At 42.8% G+C, this 17,619-nt stretch overlaps 2 pseudogenes; both read right to left on the reverse strand.

Annotated features, from left to right (window-relative positions):
* Nucleotides 1–1,435: 1,435 nt before the first annotated feature.
* Nucleotides 1,436–2,410, reverse strand: LOC145535708 (glycylpeptide N-tetradecanoyltransferase 1 pseudogene; annotated as a pseudogene).
* Nucleotides 2,411–17,055: 14,645 nt separating this feature from the next.
* On the reverse strand, nt 17,056–17,364 carry LOC145536845 (large ribosomal subunit protein mL52 pseudogene; annotated as a pseudogene).
* Between the last annotated feature and the right edge of the window lie 255 nt (nt 17,365–17,619).

Below are 17,619 nucleotides of genomic sequence, written 5' to 3' on the forward strand. Positions count from 1 at the left end.
TGTGTCCGACTTTCTGTGACCCCATGGGCTGTAGCCCACCAGTATCCTCTGTCCATGGACTTTTCCAGGCAAGAATACTGGAGAGGGTTGCCATTTCCTACTTCAGGGGATCTTCCCAATCCAGGGATCGAACCTGTGTCTCTTGTGTCTCCTGCTCTGGCAGGCGATTTCTTTACCATTGTGTCACATGGGAAGCCCAATACAAAATAAAAAGTTTTTGGAAAACACGAAAAGGTAAAAATAGAGCTATCAAACCAATCCAATAAAAAAAAAGAAATAGAAACACTTATACACTGTTGGTGGGAACATAAAATAGTATATCCACTTTGAAAAATAGTCTGGTGGTTCCTTGAATGATTAAACGTAGAGTTATCATATGACTCAGCAATTCCAATTCTAGGTATATACCCAAAAGAAATGAAAACATATGCCTGTACAGAAACTTGTACATGAATGTTTATAAGAGCATTATTCATAATAAGAAAAAGGTGAAAACAACCTAAATGTTTATCAATAGACAAATGGATAAACAAAATATGGCATCCATGCAATGAAATATTATCCAGCTATAAAAAGGAATGAAGTACTGATACTTATGCTACAACATGGATGAATCTTGAAAACATATGCTAAGTAAAGGAAGCAAGTCACAAAAAAACCTGTATACTATATGATTCCATTCATATGAAAGTTCAGAAAAGGGAAATATATAGAGACAGAAAGGAGATTAGTAGATGTTTAGGGTTGGGAAGAGGGAATGGAGATATGGAGGGATGATAGCTAAGTGGTCTCTTTTTTAAAACTTTTTATTTATTTATTTAGCTGCCTGGGGTCTTAGTTGCAGCATGTGGGATCTTTTGTTTACAGTGCATGGACTCTCTAGTTGTGGCGCACAGGCTCAGTGGTTTCAGTGTGGACTTAACTTGCTCTGTGGCCTGTGGGATCTTAGTTCCCTGACCAGGGATTGAACCTGTGTCCCTTGCATTGTGAGGCAGATTATTAACCACTGGACCACCAGGGACATCCCTAACTGGTTTCTTCTTGATGTGATGAAAATGTTCTAATATTAACTGTGATGGTTATACATATCTGTGAATAAGTCACTGAACTGTACATACTTTATTATACACACACACACACATACTTGGTAACTCCATAATATGCCAATCATGAGCTAGTTTTCAGTAGTTACCTTCCCTTGATCATAGCTGAATAACAATGCTATTAACTGGAAAACAGGGAAACCAGAGACATGGCTAGAAATGACCTCACACAGCCTATACCACTGCAATACAATCATCAAGTTCAGTGGAGTCTGTAAAGCTGGTTCAGTTCTGCTCCCCTTGGCAGAGATTCTCACGTTTGTAAAAATTGGATCAATAAGTTCCTAGTTTGAATTCTCAATGGCTTTATCCAGAATCTCACTGGCAACTGGTTACTGTAACACCAGCCCAACTTTCTCTGCCACTTCCAATTGTAGATAATACTGTAGGTTGCTGTCCCCATGCTGAACTTGAACTTCTCCAGGAAAGTTTTGTTCTCTATAAGATTCATTGCATTGAACACGTCAAACCCTTTCATTTTGGTGAGAACAAGGGTATTACTCATGAGGTCTAGAAGAGGGGTCTGAGTATGAACACTGTAGAAAGAATACGCAGGCTTTAGACTCTTGTGAGGTGGATGATTCATGATGGTGAACAGAAGTGTATAAAAGTTTAGGAAATCTGTCACCTCACTATTCACATTCTCCACCAGAAAAGTGTCAATGATAGAACTTCAACAGTGTTCTGTAGAACCAGTGTTCCACCTCCTCTTGGCTCATGACTGTTGTGACCCCAAACTGCTTCAGGTACTGGGTGAGGAACTGGTGCACTACTAGTATGTTCTTTTTTCCCATTGGTCACACCCCAGCTGTCTTGGGAGTCTCTGGCAGCTGGTAGAGCTTCATAGTGTGCTGCATGGTCAGAATTCTGCTCAAGTGGAAGAACTTCACTTCAATCAGCTTCCATGGGTTTAGGGACCAATGCCAGTACCTGCAGGTGCCAACAGGCTTTGGTAATACCATTGTGACAGTGTAAACAGCTTGGAAGATGCCCTCCAGGTAAACCCATCAGGTTATCTCATGGATCAGGACTGGAACCTCCTTCTTGGAGTGCAGCTTCTTGTGGACACACAGAACATTGATCTCTACCATCTTCTTCTCTGTGTAATAGGTATGGATGTTTGCTGGTATGGCACTGGTGAATCCAACCCATTTCTGACTTGAGACCACCTGAACCCCACAGTGCCACTGGGAAAGCCAGCTAGGTGGCTGGAAAGCCCACAAAACAAAGTCTGGGTAATAATCAAATTGGAACATGTTGTCATCATCTTCCACATAATTCTCATTCAGGAGGGTGTTTTTTTGCATATTCCTTGACCCAGTGAAAAAGAACTGAATGGCCTTCTGTGTTTCCTGGGTCTTCTGCTGGCAAACAGTTCATCCAATGAACAGGCTGATCCTGGGCTGAATCTGTCTCACTGCATTTCTCTTTCTGCTTCTTCTTTTCGGTTTCTTTTTCTCCTTTTTGCTCCACTGTTATTGGATAGACTCAAGCCATCCTGACTGTAGCTGGTGTCCTCCTCCTTCTCGCAATTGCTGCAGTGCTCTTGAGCCTTTCCATTCCCTTCCATTATCTCTAGCAGCAGAAGTGCCAGTGGCTTCACTGCTGTATCACTCTCATTTGCCTTCTTGAGTTGCCTGTACATACACTTTTAATGGGTGAATTGTATGATATGTGACATGTGACTTATATCTCAAAGGATAAAAGGAATGAGAAATATTTAACTAAATCCAAATAAAAGTGAGCAATAGGAGGCCTTTCTTCACCTCCTACACACATGCACACATACTGCCCTTCCAACTCATCCGTGGAACCTAGAATAAATCTTGGCATATATAGTAGGTACTCAAGAAATATTTGTCAAATTAAGGAATATAGTTTATATCTATGAATGGATGTATTGGGGATGGATGAAGGAGTAATACAAAGCTGAAGGATGTCCAGAACAGGGGCTAGCTGGGCCTGGGGTTTTGGGGAATGGCCACTACAAATTCTCTCTCTGTATATATTTTGTCAACCTGGTAGACAAATTACTTCCCTGAAATCCAGTGAGACACATCAGTTTTTAGCTGCTCCATCCTAGACTCAGTCACTACTTTCTCTAATCATATTCTGCTCTTCCCATAGGCACAATTTCCTTTTCTCTCTTGCAATCCCACTACGTGGATTACTACAATCCCACTAGGGGTAGAGCAGACTCAACATTAAAAGAGCTGTCTTATGAGGTAATGAGCTTCATGTCACAAGAGGATGGAGACCTACTATTAGGATTCTATAAACACCATTCCTGTGTAAGATTCCATCACATACTATATAAGCATGGTCAACTTACATAATGTCAATTTCAATTTCCTCATCTGCATGCACACATAAACCCCCTCAGACTTAATTCAGGTAGTCCCCACTTTAAACAAATTCACAATAACCTTTCAAAGGTACAGGAATGATATATACATATATATTTAAATAGTGAATAATAATCCAAATAATAACTAAAAGCATGAAACACATGATTCCATACTGATATAAATAAATGATTGAACAAATAAATAAATAGAGGAGAAGGAAAAAAAATCTTTCTTATAGAATGATTCCAAATAATATACATATTCCCTCTTCTAGGTAGTGGAGCTTAACATCCTTCCCCTTGAGTATGAACTGGACTTAATAACTCACTTCTAACCAATATGTGTACAGAATAGAAATGTGTATAGAGATGGGAACGTAGTAACTTTCTGATGGAGAAATTTGGTGGAGACTAACTTAGAAAGGTGATAAAAGTTCACATTACCAGTGATGTCATGTGGATGTTACATCCTCCCTGATACCACGAGATGAGAAGGACACTTCACCTTGGTGGTGTTCTTCTCCCAAGCCAATCACCCCCAGCCCAGTTATAAGGAAAACATCAGACAAGCCCAAACTGAAAGACATTCTACAAAATACCTGTTCGGTACTATTCTAAACTGTTGAGGTCATGAGAACCAAGGTGACTGACAAACTGACAGATCAGAGGGGACTAAGAGAACATGATGACTAAAAACAAAATGGTAGACTGGACTGAATCCTAGAACAGAAAAAGAGCATTAGTGGAAAACTAGTATAATACAAATAAATTCCGTAGTTTCAGTTCAGCTTAGTTCAGTCACTCAGTCGTGTCCGACTCTTTGAGACCCCATGAACTGCAGCACACCAGGCCTCCCTGTCCATCACCAACTCCCGGAGTTTACCCAAAGTCATGTCCATTGAGTCGGTGATACCATCTAACCATCTCATCCTCTGCCGTCCCCTTCTCATCCTGCCTTCAATCTTTCCCAACATCAGGGTCTTTTCAAATGAGTCAGCTCTTCGCATCAGGTGGCCAAAATATTGGAGTTTCAGCTTCAACATCAGTCCTTCCAATGAACACCCAGGACTGATCTCCTTTAGGATGGACTGGTTGGATCTCCTTGCAGTCCAAGGGACTCTCAAGAGTCTTCTCCAATACCACAGTTCAAAAGCATCAATTCTTTTGTGCTCAGCTTTCTTTATAGTCCAACTCTCACATCCATACATGACTACTGGAAAAACCATAGCTTTGACTAGACGGACCTTTGTTGACAAAGTAATATCTCTGCTTTTTAATATGCTGTCTAGGTTGGTCATAACTTTCCTTCCAACGAGTAAGCGTCTTTTAATTTCATGGCTGCCATCACCATCTGCAGTGATTTTGGAGCCCCCTAAAATAAAGTCAGCCACTCTTTCCACTGTTTCCCCATTTATTTGCCATGAAGTGATGGGACTGGATGCCATGATCTTAGTTTTCTGAATGTTGAGCTTTAAGCCAACATTTTCACTCTCCACTTTCACTTTCATCAAGAGGCTCTTTAGTTGCTTTTCAGTTTCTGCCATAAGGGTGGTGTCATCTGAATATCTGAGGTTATTGATATTTCTCCCAGCAATCTTGATTCCAGCTTGTACTTCATCCAGCCCAGTGTTTCTCATGATGTACTCTGCATATAAGTTAAATAAGCAGGGTGATAATATACAGGCTTAATGTACTTCTTTTCCTATTTGGAATCAGTCTGCTGTTCCATGTCCAGTTCTTTTTTTTTAATATAAATTTATTTTAATTGGAGGCTAATTACCTTACAATATTGTATTGGTTTTGCCATACATTGACATGAATCCACCACGGGTGTACATGTGTTCCCCATCCTGAACCCCCATCCCACCTCCCTCCCCATCCCATCCCTCTGGGTCATCCCAGTGCATCAGCCCCGTGCACCCTGTATCATGCATCGAACCTGGACTGGCGATTCATTTCACATATGATAATATACATATTTCAATGCCATTCTCCCAAACCATCCCACCCTCGCCCTCTCCCACAAAGTCCAAAAGACTGTTTTATACATCTGTGTCTCTTAAGCCTAGCTTGGAGAATTTTGAGCATTACTTTACTAGCGTGTGAGATGAGTGCAAATGAGTGGTAGTTTGAGCATTCTTTGGCATTGCCTTTCTTTGGGATTGGGATGAAAACTGACCTTTTCCAGTCCTGTGGCCACTGCTGAGTTTTCCATATTTGCTGGCATATTGAGTGCAGCACGTTCACAGCATCATCTTTCAGAATTTGAAATAGCTCAACTGGAATTCCATCACCTCCACTAGCTTTGTTTATAGTGATAGGTCTTAAGGCCCACTGACTTCACATTCCAGGATGTCTGGCTCTAGGTGAGTGATCATACCATCGTGATTATCTGGGTCGTGAAGATCTTTTTTGTATAGTTCTTCTGTGTATTCTTGCCACCTCTTCTTAATATCTTCTGCTTCTGTTAGGTCCATACCATTTCTGTCCTTTATTGAGCCCATCTTTGCATGAAATGTTCCCTTGGTATCTCTAATTTTCTTGACAAGATCTCTAGTCTTTCCCATTCTATTGTTTTCCTCTATTTCTTTGCACTGATCGCTGAGGAAGGCTTTCTTATCTCTCCTTGCTATTCTTTGGAACTCCTCATTCAAATGGGTATATATTTCCTTTTCTCCTTTGCTTTTCGCTTCCCGTCTTTTCATAGTTATTTGTAAGGCCCCCTCAGACAGCCATTTTGCTTTTTTGCATTTCTTTTCCTTGGGGACGGTCTTGATCCCTGTCTCCTGTAGAATGTCACGAACCTCCGTCCATAGTTCATCAGGCACTCTGTGTATCAGATCTAGTCCCTTAAATCTATTTCTCACTTCCACTGTATAATCATAAGGGATTTGATTTAGGTCATATCTGAATGGTCTAGTGGTTTTCCCCACTTTCTTCAATTTCAGTCTGAATCTGGCAATAAGGAATTCATAATCTGAGCCACAGTTAGCTCCCGGTCTTGTTTCTGCTGACTGTATAGAGCTTCTCCATCTTTGGCTGCAATGAATATAATCAATCTGATTTCGGTATCGACCATCTGGTGATGTCCATGTGTAGAATCTTCTCTTGTGTTGTTGGAAGAGGGTGTTTGCTATGACCAGTGCGTTTTCTTAGCAGAGCTCTATTAGCCTTTGCCCTGCTTCATTCTGTACTCCAAGGACAAATTTGCCTGTTACTCCAGGTGTTTCTTGACTTCCTACTTTTGCATTGCAGTCCCCTATAATGAAAAGGACATCTTTTTTGGGTGTTAATTCTGAAAGGTCTTGTAGGTCTTCATAGAGCCGTTCAATTTCAGCTTCTTTGGCATTACTGATTGGGACATAGACTTGGATTACCATGATATTGAATGGTTTGCCTTGGAAACAAACAGAGATCATTCTGTCATTTTTGAGATTGCATCCAAGTACTGCATTTCAGACTCTTTTGTTGGCTATGATGGCTAGTACATTTTTTCTAAGGCATTCTTGCCCACAGTAGTAGATATCATGGTCATCTGAGTTAAATTCACCCATTCCAGTCCATCTTAGTTTGTGGATTCTTAGAGTGTTGATGTTCACTCCTGCCATCTCCTGTTTGATCACTTCCAATTTGCCTTGATTCATGGACCTAACATTCCAGGTTCCTATGCAATATTGCTCTTTACAGCATTGGACCTTGCTTCTATCACCAGTCACATCCACAACTGGGTATTGTTTTTGCTTTGGCTCCAACCCTTCATTCTTTCTGGAGTTATTTCTCCACTGATCTCCATTAGCATATTGGGCACCTACTGACCTGGGGAGTTCATCTTTCAGTGTCCTATCTTTTTGCCTTTTCATACTGTTCATGGGGTTCTCAAGGCAAGAATTCTGAAGTGGTTTGCCATTCCATTCTCCAGTGGACCACATTCTGTCAGACCTCTCCACCATGGCCCATCTGTCTTGGGTGGCCCCACACGGCATGGCTTAGTTTCATTGAGTTATACAAGCTGTGGTCCGTGTGATTAGATTGGCTAGTTGTCTGTGCTTGTGGTTTCAGTCTGTCTGCCCTCTGATGCCCTCTCTCAGTGCCTACCATCTTACTTGGGTTTCTTTTACCTTGGATGTAGGGTATCTCTTCACGGCTGCTACAGCAAAGCGCAGACGCTGCTCCTTACCTTGGACATGGGGTAGCTCCTCTCGGCCGCCGCCCCTGACCTTGGACGTGGGGTAGCTCCTCCCAGAGCTACAGTAATTTGGGTTTTTAAATTTTGAAACAGGGGTCACAGGTATGTAGCACGCTAACATAAGGGGAAACTGGGTGAATTTTTGGTACTATCTTTGCAGCTTCTATGTAAATCTAAAATTGTTCTAAAATACAGAGTTTATTTAAAAAGAAACAAAATAAATATTCTTAAGATTCCTTTAAAAAAAGATTTAAAGGATCTTAGATAGCATCACTGATTCAATGGACATGAATTTGAGCAAGCTCTGGGAGACAGTGGAGGGCAGAGGAGCCTGGTGTGCTACAGTCCATGGGGTGGCAAAGAGTCATACCCTGTTTAATGACTGCACAACAACAATAAAGGATCTTATTTCAACCATCCATCCAGGATTTTTGTAGAAAGAGGCACTAGAGCATAATGGTTAAGAATTGATTGAGCGCAAGTGCACCCGTGTGGGCTTCCCAGGTGGCTGAGTTGGTAAAGAACCTGCCTGCAATGCAAGAGACACAGGAGGTATGGGTTCAGTTCCTGTGTTGGAAAGGTCCCCTGGAGAAGGAAATGGCAACCCACTCCAGTATTCTTGCCTGGAGAATCCCATGGACAGAGGAGCCTTATGGGTTACAGTCCATAGGTCGCAAAGAGTCAGACACGACTGAAGCAACTGAACGTGCACACACGAGTGCATGTGCGTGCCTGGCACACAGACTACAGCTATTGGCTATGTCTGTGCAAGCTCTCCAGGCTTGGCGGCTCCTGGTTAGGTGTCCATCTGGCCCTGCCACTCATGGACACCCCTTCCTGTAGCACCCACCCACACCCTGGGCGGTAATCTCCAGCCCTGTGCTGCATGCCCAGGCCCCAGCCCAGATCCAACATGGATGACATCCTGCAGCAGATCATGGCCATCACCGACCAGAGCTTGGAGAGGCACAGGCCAGAAAGCATGCTCTGAATTGCCATCCAGTGAAGCCTGCTCTCTTCAGTGTGCTCTGTGAGATCAAGAAAAAGACAGGTGAACAGAGTGAAGGTCTGGAGAGAGAGAATTTCACCTCAGTAACCCACAGCTAGACTGCATGCTGCCCCTCCACATCCTGTAATGGCTCAGGGAGGAAACCCTGCACCCACAGGCCCCAGGCACTGTCTGTGCATCTGCTGCTCTACCACATCCATGAAGGCCCCTGGCCTCTGCCATCTGTTTCTGCCTCTGAGTGCAGGGTCTAGGACGCCCTGTGTCCTAGGACTGCCCTGGTACCTGGCACACAGCGTACATATCTTATATTTTTGTTGAATGAAGAATTGTTTCTAGTGACAGATACCTGTTAGGTGAAATCCTTTTTATCCTGTGCACCTGACAGAGTTCAGGAAGATTGAGTGTCTGAGGCCTGACTTAGAAAATAAGGCTTATCATCATATCATCCTGAAAAGAAAGCCATCCTCCATGTAAACCTAGCGTTGCTGGACGTTCCTGGAAGCACTACCCTATGAGTTCCAAGAATTACCCTCTGATGCCTCCTCTGACCTATGGGACAGATGCTGGTGAATCTTCTGTGGTTGATATGTGGGGGCTCCGCCTGTATTCTCCTCTGTGGTGTCTGGGTGGTCCTGCTTGCTGCAGTTTCTGAAAGCCAAAGATACCGTAGGAGTACCCCCTCCTCCCAAATCCTTCCCTTGAAACAGTTCTCTTTCTTGGTATTGGGAGGAGCTGTCCTGAGGAGAACAAAGAAATCCTTTTTTAGAGAGCTTTGAATTTAGTTGGGAAGACCCAATACTGGCCCAGTCCATTTCCTGAAACCCTTCAGGGCTGAGTGTATTAGAGAACTCAGAATTGTTTGGGTTTTAGGTATGTGGTGTTGGCAAGGACTGAGGCAGAGCCTGCATTCATTGACTTTTAGCCTCAGAACATGAACAGTTGCCCACAGTGGTGTGGGTTGGGCTTTGCCTGCAAATGAACTTGAGTGCCAACTTGTGTAAAAAACTTTGTATCTTGGATTGCAGCTGGGCAGGCCCTTGAGGAGCTGCCAGGCTTCCTGGGAAGTTCACACTAAGGGGCCTGTTCTGTCTTCTCCAAGCTGTGACTGTCCCCTGCTCTGGCCTCACGTGCACATCTGTGCCTCACTTTGGTCAGTTCTAAGTTTGCTTCATCTCTAAGGAATGAGAAGTTCCAGCACCACCAGACTTGCTCTCGGGCCAAGGAGCCCTTGCTATGCTGAGGGAGCACAGGCAGCTGCTGTCAGTGGGAGTGGATGTGAGTAACTCATCACACAAGGGAACACTCTCCTATTTCCTCACCACTATTCCTGGGCTGGCTGGGAGTTGTCAGGCATAAGTAATTCAGTGATTTTTAAAATAAAATTTTCTTGGAGTATAGTTGCTTTACAATGTTGTGTTAGTTTCTACTGTACGGCAAAGTGAATCAGCTATAAGTATACATGCATCCCCCCGCTTTTGGATTTCCTTCACACTTAAGTCACCACAGAGCATTGAGCAGAGTTCCCTGTGCCATACAGTAGATTCTCATTAGTTATATATTTTATACATAGTATCAATAGTGAAAGTCGCTCAGTTGTGTCTGACTCTTTGTGACCCCATGGAATAGTCCATGGAATTCTTCAGGCTAGAATACTGGAGTGGGTAGCCATTCCCTTCTCCAGGGGATCTTCCCAACGCAGGGATCGAACCCAGGTCTCCCACATTGCAAGTGATTCTTTACCAGCTGAGCCACCAGAGAAGCCCTAGTATTAATAGTGTATATTTGTAAATCCCAATGTGCTTCCCTGGTGGTTCAGATGGTAAAGAATCTGCCTGCAATGCAGAAGACCTGAGTTCCATCTGTGGGTCGGGAAGATTCCCTAGAGAAAGGAATGGCTACCCACTCCAGTTTTCTTGCCTGGGAAATCCCAAACACAGAGGAGCCTGGCAGGCTACAATCAATGTCCCAATTCATGCCACCCCTCCTCTTTTCCCCTTGGTATCCATACATAAGCTATCAAGGAAGCTGAGCACTGAAGAATTGATGCTTTTGAACTGTCGTGTTGGGGAAGACTCTTGAGAGTCCCGTGGACTGCAAGGAGATCCAACCAGTCCATCCTAAAGGAGATCAGTCCTGGGTGTTCATTGGAAGGACTGATGTTGAAGCTGAAACTCCAATACTTTGGCCACCTCATGCGAAGAGTTGACTCATTGGAAAAGACCCTGATGCTGCGAAGGATTGGGGGCAGGAGGAGAAGGGGATGACAGAGGATGAGATGGCTGGATGGCATCACTGACTCGATGGACATGAGTTTGGGTAAACTCTGGGAGTTGGTGATGAACAGGGAGGCCTGGCGTGCTGCGATTCATGGGGTCGCAAAGAGTCCGACACGACTGAGTGACTGAACTGAACTGATCCATACATGTCCATCAACAGAGGAATAAATAAAGAAAATGTGGTACATATACACAATGGAATATTACTCAGCCATACAAAGGAACAAAACTGGATCATTTGTAGAGACTGTAATACAGAATAAAGTAAGTCAGAAAAAGAGTAAAACATATATGTGAAATCTGACAGAACTGGTATAGTCAATCTTATTTATAAAGCAGAAATCCAGTGATATTTTACCTCTGTTTTCATTTCTCCTTAGCCACTCAGGTTTGTTGCAATTGCAATATCACGATTAGTAGCTTCAGCCTTCTGGTTGGGGTAAATGTGTGACTTCTTCCAGAATTTGGATCCCTTTTGTAATTGGCTGGGCCCAGGGCTGAGACCCATGTCCAGTATTTCATCGTGACCTTGTGGCTCATCCCATGGGGGTGATTTACATCTGAATTGATTAAATTCAAGTATAATTAAATAAGGCATTCTTCAGCCACACTAGCCACATCTTAAGTGCTCAGTAGCCACATGTAGCTGGAGGCTCCCATATTAGATAGTACAGATCTAGAACATTCCATTATTGGGACATTTCTATTGAACAGGCAAGTGGATTAGTATAGACAAATCAAGGATAATGAAAAAAATCTATTGTCCATGATGATGACGAAAGAAACAAAATATGGTCCATATGTACAATGTACTGTTATTCAGCCATAAAAAGGAGTGAAGTTTTATGACACAAGCTACAACATGGATGAGCCTTAAAAACTTTATGCTAACAACAAGGCCCTATTGCATAACACAGGGAACTATATTCAATATCTTCTAATAACCTATAATGGAAAAGAATCTGAAACAGAATATGCACACATACATACACAAACACACATTTATAACTGAATCACTTTGCTGTATACCTGAAACATTGTAAATCAACTATACTTCAATTAAAAAAAAAACCTTTATGCTGAGTGAAAGTAACCAGACACAAAAGTCCACAATAGTGTGTGGGTCCATTTATGTGAAATGTCCAGAGTAGGTAGAAAGAGATGAGCAGTTGCCAAGGCCTGTGGTGGGGGAATGAGGAGTGACTACTAAGAAGGACAGGATCTCCTTTTGAGGTGGTGAAGAAGTTAGGTGGTAGTTGCACAACCTGGTGAATGTACTGAAAACCACTGAATTATTCACTGGAAATGGGTGAATTGTATATCACATGAATTATATCTCAATAGCTGTTATAGAAACCAAAATAAGGATTGATTGAACTCCAGTTCTGGTGCTCATCAGCTTTGTGACTGTGGGTAAGTGACTTAACCCCTCTGCACCTCAGTTTACTCATCTCTGAAATGAGGATAATAATAGCACTTACCTCATAGGTCAATATGAGGTTGGTATCTATTAATGAGTTAATATTTTAAAGTGCTTAGCACAATACCTAGCACTTGTAAATGCTATATAAATGTTTGTTAAATAAAATATAAAGTAAAACTTATGAAAACTTCTGCACAGGCCCTAGCAGTGCAGCAGCCCATCATATAACTCAGTACACACTCATTGGATTCATATAACATACCCTGAATATAATTTAGGGTTGTTTATGAACCTACTAACCTGTGAGATGGCATTCACAATCCCCCAAATTTTACCAGAGAAGCTGCTTTAGAATAACAGGCTGCTTTGGGGACCCCAAATGCAAACTGGCAGCTATTGATGGATGATGGTATGTCAGGAAGAAACCTACTAGACAACAGTGTGTGCAGGGAAGTATTTGTATTTCTTCCCCCACAGATTCACCTGGGTTGCTTTCTTCTTCCAATGCTCTTTCCACTCACTCTCTGATTAATTAAGACCTTCCTTTCCTTACCACTCAACTTAAATTTTACCTTAGCTCTGAGGCCTCCAGGGCAGTCTTTCCTCTGAACTCCAACAAAGCTAGTTGGTTCTTTCATTTGGCCTGGAGAATATGCTGTCTTATGCATTCTTTTCTCTCCTCCTTTATATCACAAGTACCTGAAGGGCAGACACTGACCTTGTGTCCCTCACAGGACAGCTCCCCTTCCATGGGAGGTGAATTGATACTTAGTGTTCAAGACTGAACAGAAAGTCCACCTCTTCCTTACTGAGTGGTGTTCCTCAGATACTTACTGAGCTGTGTGCTTGGAGCAGAGGATCTGGAGGATGAAAGAGTAGAGTCATTGTCCTCAGGAAGGCCACAAACTTGAAGCAAAAGTTTATGTGTTAAATTCATAATATCATTAGTCTTTGGTGGGAGTTGAGAAAAATGGGATGGGGGCGGGGCAGCAACAAAGGAGCCTTTGTTTAACCTTCTCAGTAATGTTCTTTTATACATAATTTAATTACCTGGTGGAAAAGAAAGTCTCCTGAAGGCATCAAACTGAGGCAAAGGTGGAGGAGAGAGGGCAATTCTAGTAGCAGAAAGAGAGGAATTTGTAGTGTAGGGAAAACACGGGACAGGGCTTCGGAGAGAAGCAGGAAGGGAGAGACAGGAAAGTATGACCCTTTCCTTAGTCTCTCTACATCTTCAGTAGATTCTACTCTCCGCCTCGGATTTATTTTTTAAAGATTTTGTTTTTTGATGTGGACCATTTTTAAAGTCTTTATTAAATTTGTTACAATATTGCTTGTTTTATGTTTTAGTTTTTTGGCCACACAGCATGTGAGATCTTAGCTCCTTGACCAGGGATGGAACCTGCACCCCCTGCATTAGAAGGTGAAATCTTAAACACTGGACCACCAGGGAAATCCCTCTGCCTCTGATTTTTTTAAAAAATAAAAGTCTTTATGTAACTGGATTGCTTGTGGGAACCAGTGAGAGCATATGTGATACAAAATGAACATGCCCTCCCCCCACCACACGCAGAGTTCAGACACAGTGGTTTTACATGAATAACTATTAATACCATTTCTATGTAGTTGTGGACTTCCCAGGTGGCACAGTTGGTAAAGAATCTGCCTGCCAATGCAGGAGATAAAAGGGACGTGAGTTCAATCCCTGGCTTAAGAAGATCCCCTGGAGTAAGAAATGGCAATCTGCTCCAATATTCTTGCCTGGAGAATCCCATGGACAGAGGAGCCTGGTGAGCTGCAGGCCGTGGGATTGCAAAGAGTTGCACTTGACTGAGCACACACAATCTATGTAGGTACTCAGACAGGAAGCAATGTATATGGTGCCAGCCTTCCTAAGGCTCCCAATCTAAGGATGAGACAGATACTAAACAAGCAGAAAAGTGAATGCATAATTTCAAATTGTGATCGCAACCAGGAAGAAGAAATATCAAGAGAAAGTAATGGGCAGATGGCCTACTTCAAATTTGGTACACAAAGATGGCCTCTCTCAGGAGGGATTACATCAGCTGAGACCTAAACATTAAGCTACCAACGGTGCAAAGCCTGGGGTGGGAGTTGGGAGAGTGCTCCAGGTGAGGGGAGCAATGAGAGAGAGAAAGATTAAAAGGAAGAAGAAAGTGTGAGGGGAAATAGTAGGAGATATTACATCCACTGAAACTCAGGGTAAATGTCATGCTCAAAATTATAACACTAGTTAGTGACAAATGAGAGGATTCTAGAGCTCTATCCTGAGAAATAAAACTGAACAGAAGGCTTCTGGGGCTTCAAGGAAGCATCTAGCAAGAGACCTAGGGACAAAACAACAGGGATAGGGACTCAGAGCACTTTCTATGACTCTATAAATTTTATCAATATTCCAGTTGTAGTATTTTTTGTTAATCCCTTTCTGTTTCCTGAAGGGGCTGACAGCAAAATCTTTTAATGAAAATCATAAATATCAGATTAGTAAAAGTTTCCAAGGTTCCAGGCCATGGCCCCTTGTCTCTGGGGGCAGCAAAGAAAGGGAGCCTGCAGGCCTGGATTCCATATCTCAGTCAATCCTGGAAAAGTTGAATCCCAAGGCAAAGAACAAAGGCTGACAGCTCCCAAAGGAAAGAAAAGCAAGTTGAATGCCTGGGTTTGTGGAACAATCCAAAGAAGCAGGGCCAAATGTTTGAATACACGGTGGAAAACTGAAGGGATAGAGGGGGCTCAACTGTTTATCAGAAAGTTCAGAAAGAGGTTATCTTGCTCAAGGCCACATAGCAAAGCCAGGAGTGGAACCCAGGTCTGACACATTCTACAGCCTTTCTATTAAATCACTTGAGATGATTTCCTCCACAACTCCTCTTTAATGTTGCTGGTAGGTTGTTTTTAGAATGATGATGTTTAAAAGTGTGAGTGTGTGAGTACGAAAAGTGTGAGTGTGTGTTGAAGAGAGACCTAGTGAGATTGATGTGCTTCTGCTGTTTTATTTGTGTACTTTCTCTGTGTCTACCTATGACTTGGTAGAATTATTCCATAAATGCATTTCTTGCTGATGAGACAACCTAATTCCAGGGAGTTCATGTAAATCCCTAAACCTGAAGAGAGGGGCCCGAAGAATATTGAGGATCCCCTTCTAACCAGACCTTTTGGATTCTTGGGACAGCTGAACAAGGGCAGAGAGGAAGCCGCCAGTGGTGTCCATGGGCAGCCATCCTGAGCTGTAGGCTGGGCCTCCATGATTGAGGTTTTATGGGAATGTAAACCTGGAAGAAAAGTCAGACAGTTGTGTCTGACTGTTTACAACCCATGGACTGTAGCCCTTCAGGCTCCTCTGTCCATGGAATTCTCCAGGTAAGAATACTGGAGTGAGTTGCCATTCCTTTCTCCAGGGGATCTTCCCGACCCAGGGATGGAACCCAGGTCTCCCACATTGCAGGCAGATTGTTTACTATCTGAGCCACCAGGGAAGCCCTTAACTGGTTTTATAAAGATGCCATATGTGCTAGGAGTAGCCCTGGGGAATACCAGCTCTGTGTTGGAGCTACAAACGTCACTCCACAACTCTGAGGGATAAGAAATATCACATCTCTTTGTACATCAGAGTTAATTCCATTTTGAACTCCCAATCCCATAAGTACAGAGGGAAGCTCAACCTGTTATTTTTGGGACCCCTGACTCATAGTTGTACATCAGTTCTGGAACTTTGTACACACAAGCACATGGCAGTATGGCCCTCCAGTCATCAAGTCATTTGCTCACACTGGTAAATGTTGAGATATCCATTGACCCCTGTTCTGGTGGGAAAGATCCCCTGGAGAAGGAAATGGCAATCCACCCTGGTATTCTTGCCTGGAGAATCCCATAGACAGAGGAGCCTGGCAGGCTACAATCCATGGGGTCACAAGAGTTGAACACGACTTAGCAACTAAATCATCAACATCAGGGCCCTTCAGGTCCAGCAGAACTCGATGCTTTTGTGAAAAACTTTTGCTTCTGGTTCCAACTTCCCAGATTCCCTACCTCATGGCTTCTCACTAGGGCCTTCCCCACATGCTGCCTAGAAGCCAGGCCAGGCTCTGCCACTCTAGAATTCACAGAGCTCTTTCTCTTCTTCCCTTACACTGGAGAAATCTCTTTTTTTGATCTGAGAAAAGCCTCTTTCCTTTCTATTTCTTCTAAGATGTTTTTTCTTTACTGGCAACTTTTTTTCCCTCCCTCTGGGGCTCAAAGCTGTTGTGTACAAAAGTCACGAAGTGTTGTGGGAAATGTCAATTTTCTGCCCTTCTACAAACCTCCTGGTGGCCAAGAGGGCCAGAACCAGCTACCTGCTTAAGTGAAGAAAATAAAAGGAGGAATATATGGAGAGAAAAATATATACAAACATATTAATCTCTTAAAGTATTATCCAACTATAGACCAACAGGAACTCTCATACACCACTGGTAGAGGTTTAAATTGGTACAACCTCTCTGATAAATAATTTTACAGTATCTATTAAAGATGAACATATACATGTCAGAAATATCATCATTAAGTATATAGCAAGTATAAATGAATGCTTACGGCCACCAAAAGACATGTATAGGAGTAGAGTATTCATAGCAGCACTACTTTTTTTTTTTAAGGGGGACAGGAGTCACTTTTTTATTGACATGGTTGTGGGTTCTGCAGTAGAGATGCTTTGGGTTTAAGAGCATTCTGCTGCTTCCTGTCTTCTTTCTGCAACTTCTCCTGCTGCCTGAGCTGCCATGCCTGTAATCCAGCATCCATTTCCTGTGACAGCAGTACAACTCATCTCGCAAATTTTCCCTTTGAGTTTGTCTTCAAAGCTGGCCTTTCACTGGAGAAGGGCGGCCATCTGCCTAAGATCAGTCTGGGAGCTCCGTAAGGGGCTGGTAGCCAGAGGGGCTGACAGCAAGGCCCTGCTGGAGTTTCCCTGGCTGCCCATGCGAGCCTCGGTGCTGCAGTGCAGCCTCAGGACACCCAAAGCAGCCATGCTAAGGCACAAGAGCCAGAAGTGGGCATGGTCTTGGTGGCCAAGGGTTTGGGATTAACAAATACACACTACTATATATAAAATAGGAAAAACAACAAAGACGTACTGTATAGCATAGTTAACTATAGTCAATATCTTATAATAACCTATACTGAAAAAGAATCTGAAAAAAGAATATATATATATATACATAACTTTGCTATACAGTTGAAATGAATACAACTTTGTAAAGTAATTATACTTCCATAAAAATGC

The sequence above is a fragment of the Giraffa tippelskirchi genome, chromosome X, assembly GCF_054371585.1.
Source record: "Giraffa tippelskirchi isolate mGirTip1 chromosome X, T2T-mGirTip1v1.2.pri, whole genome shotgun sequence".
NCBI classification, from domain to species: domain Eukaryota; kingdom Metazoa; phylum Chordata; class Mammalia; order Artiodactyla; family Giraffidae; genus Giraffa; species Giraffa tippelskirchi.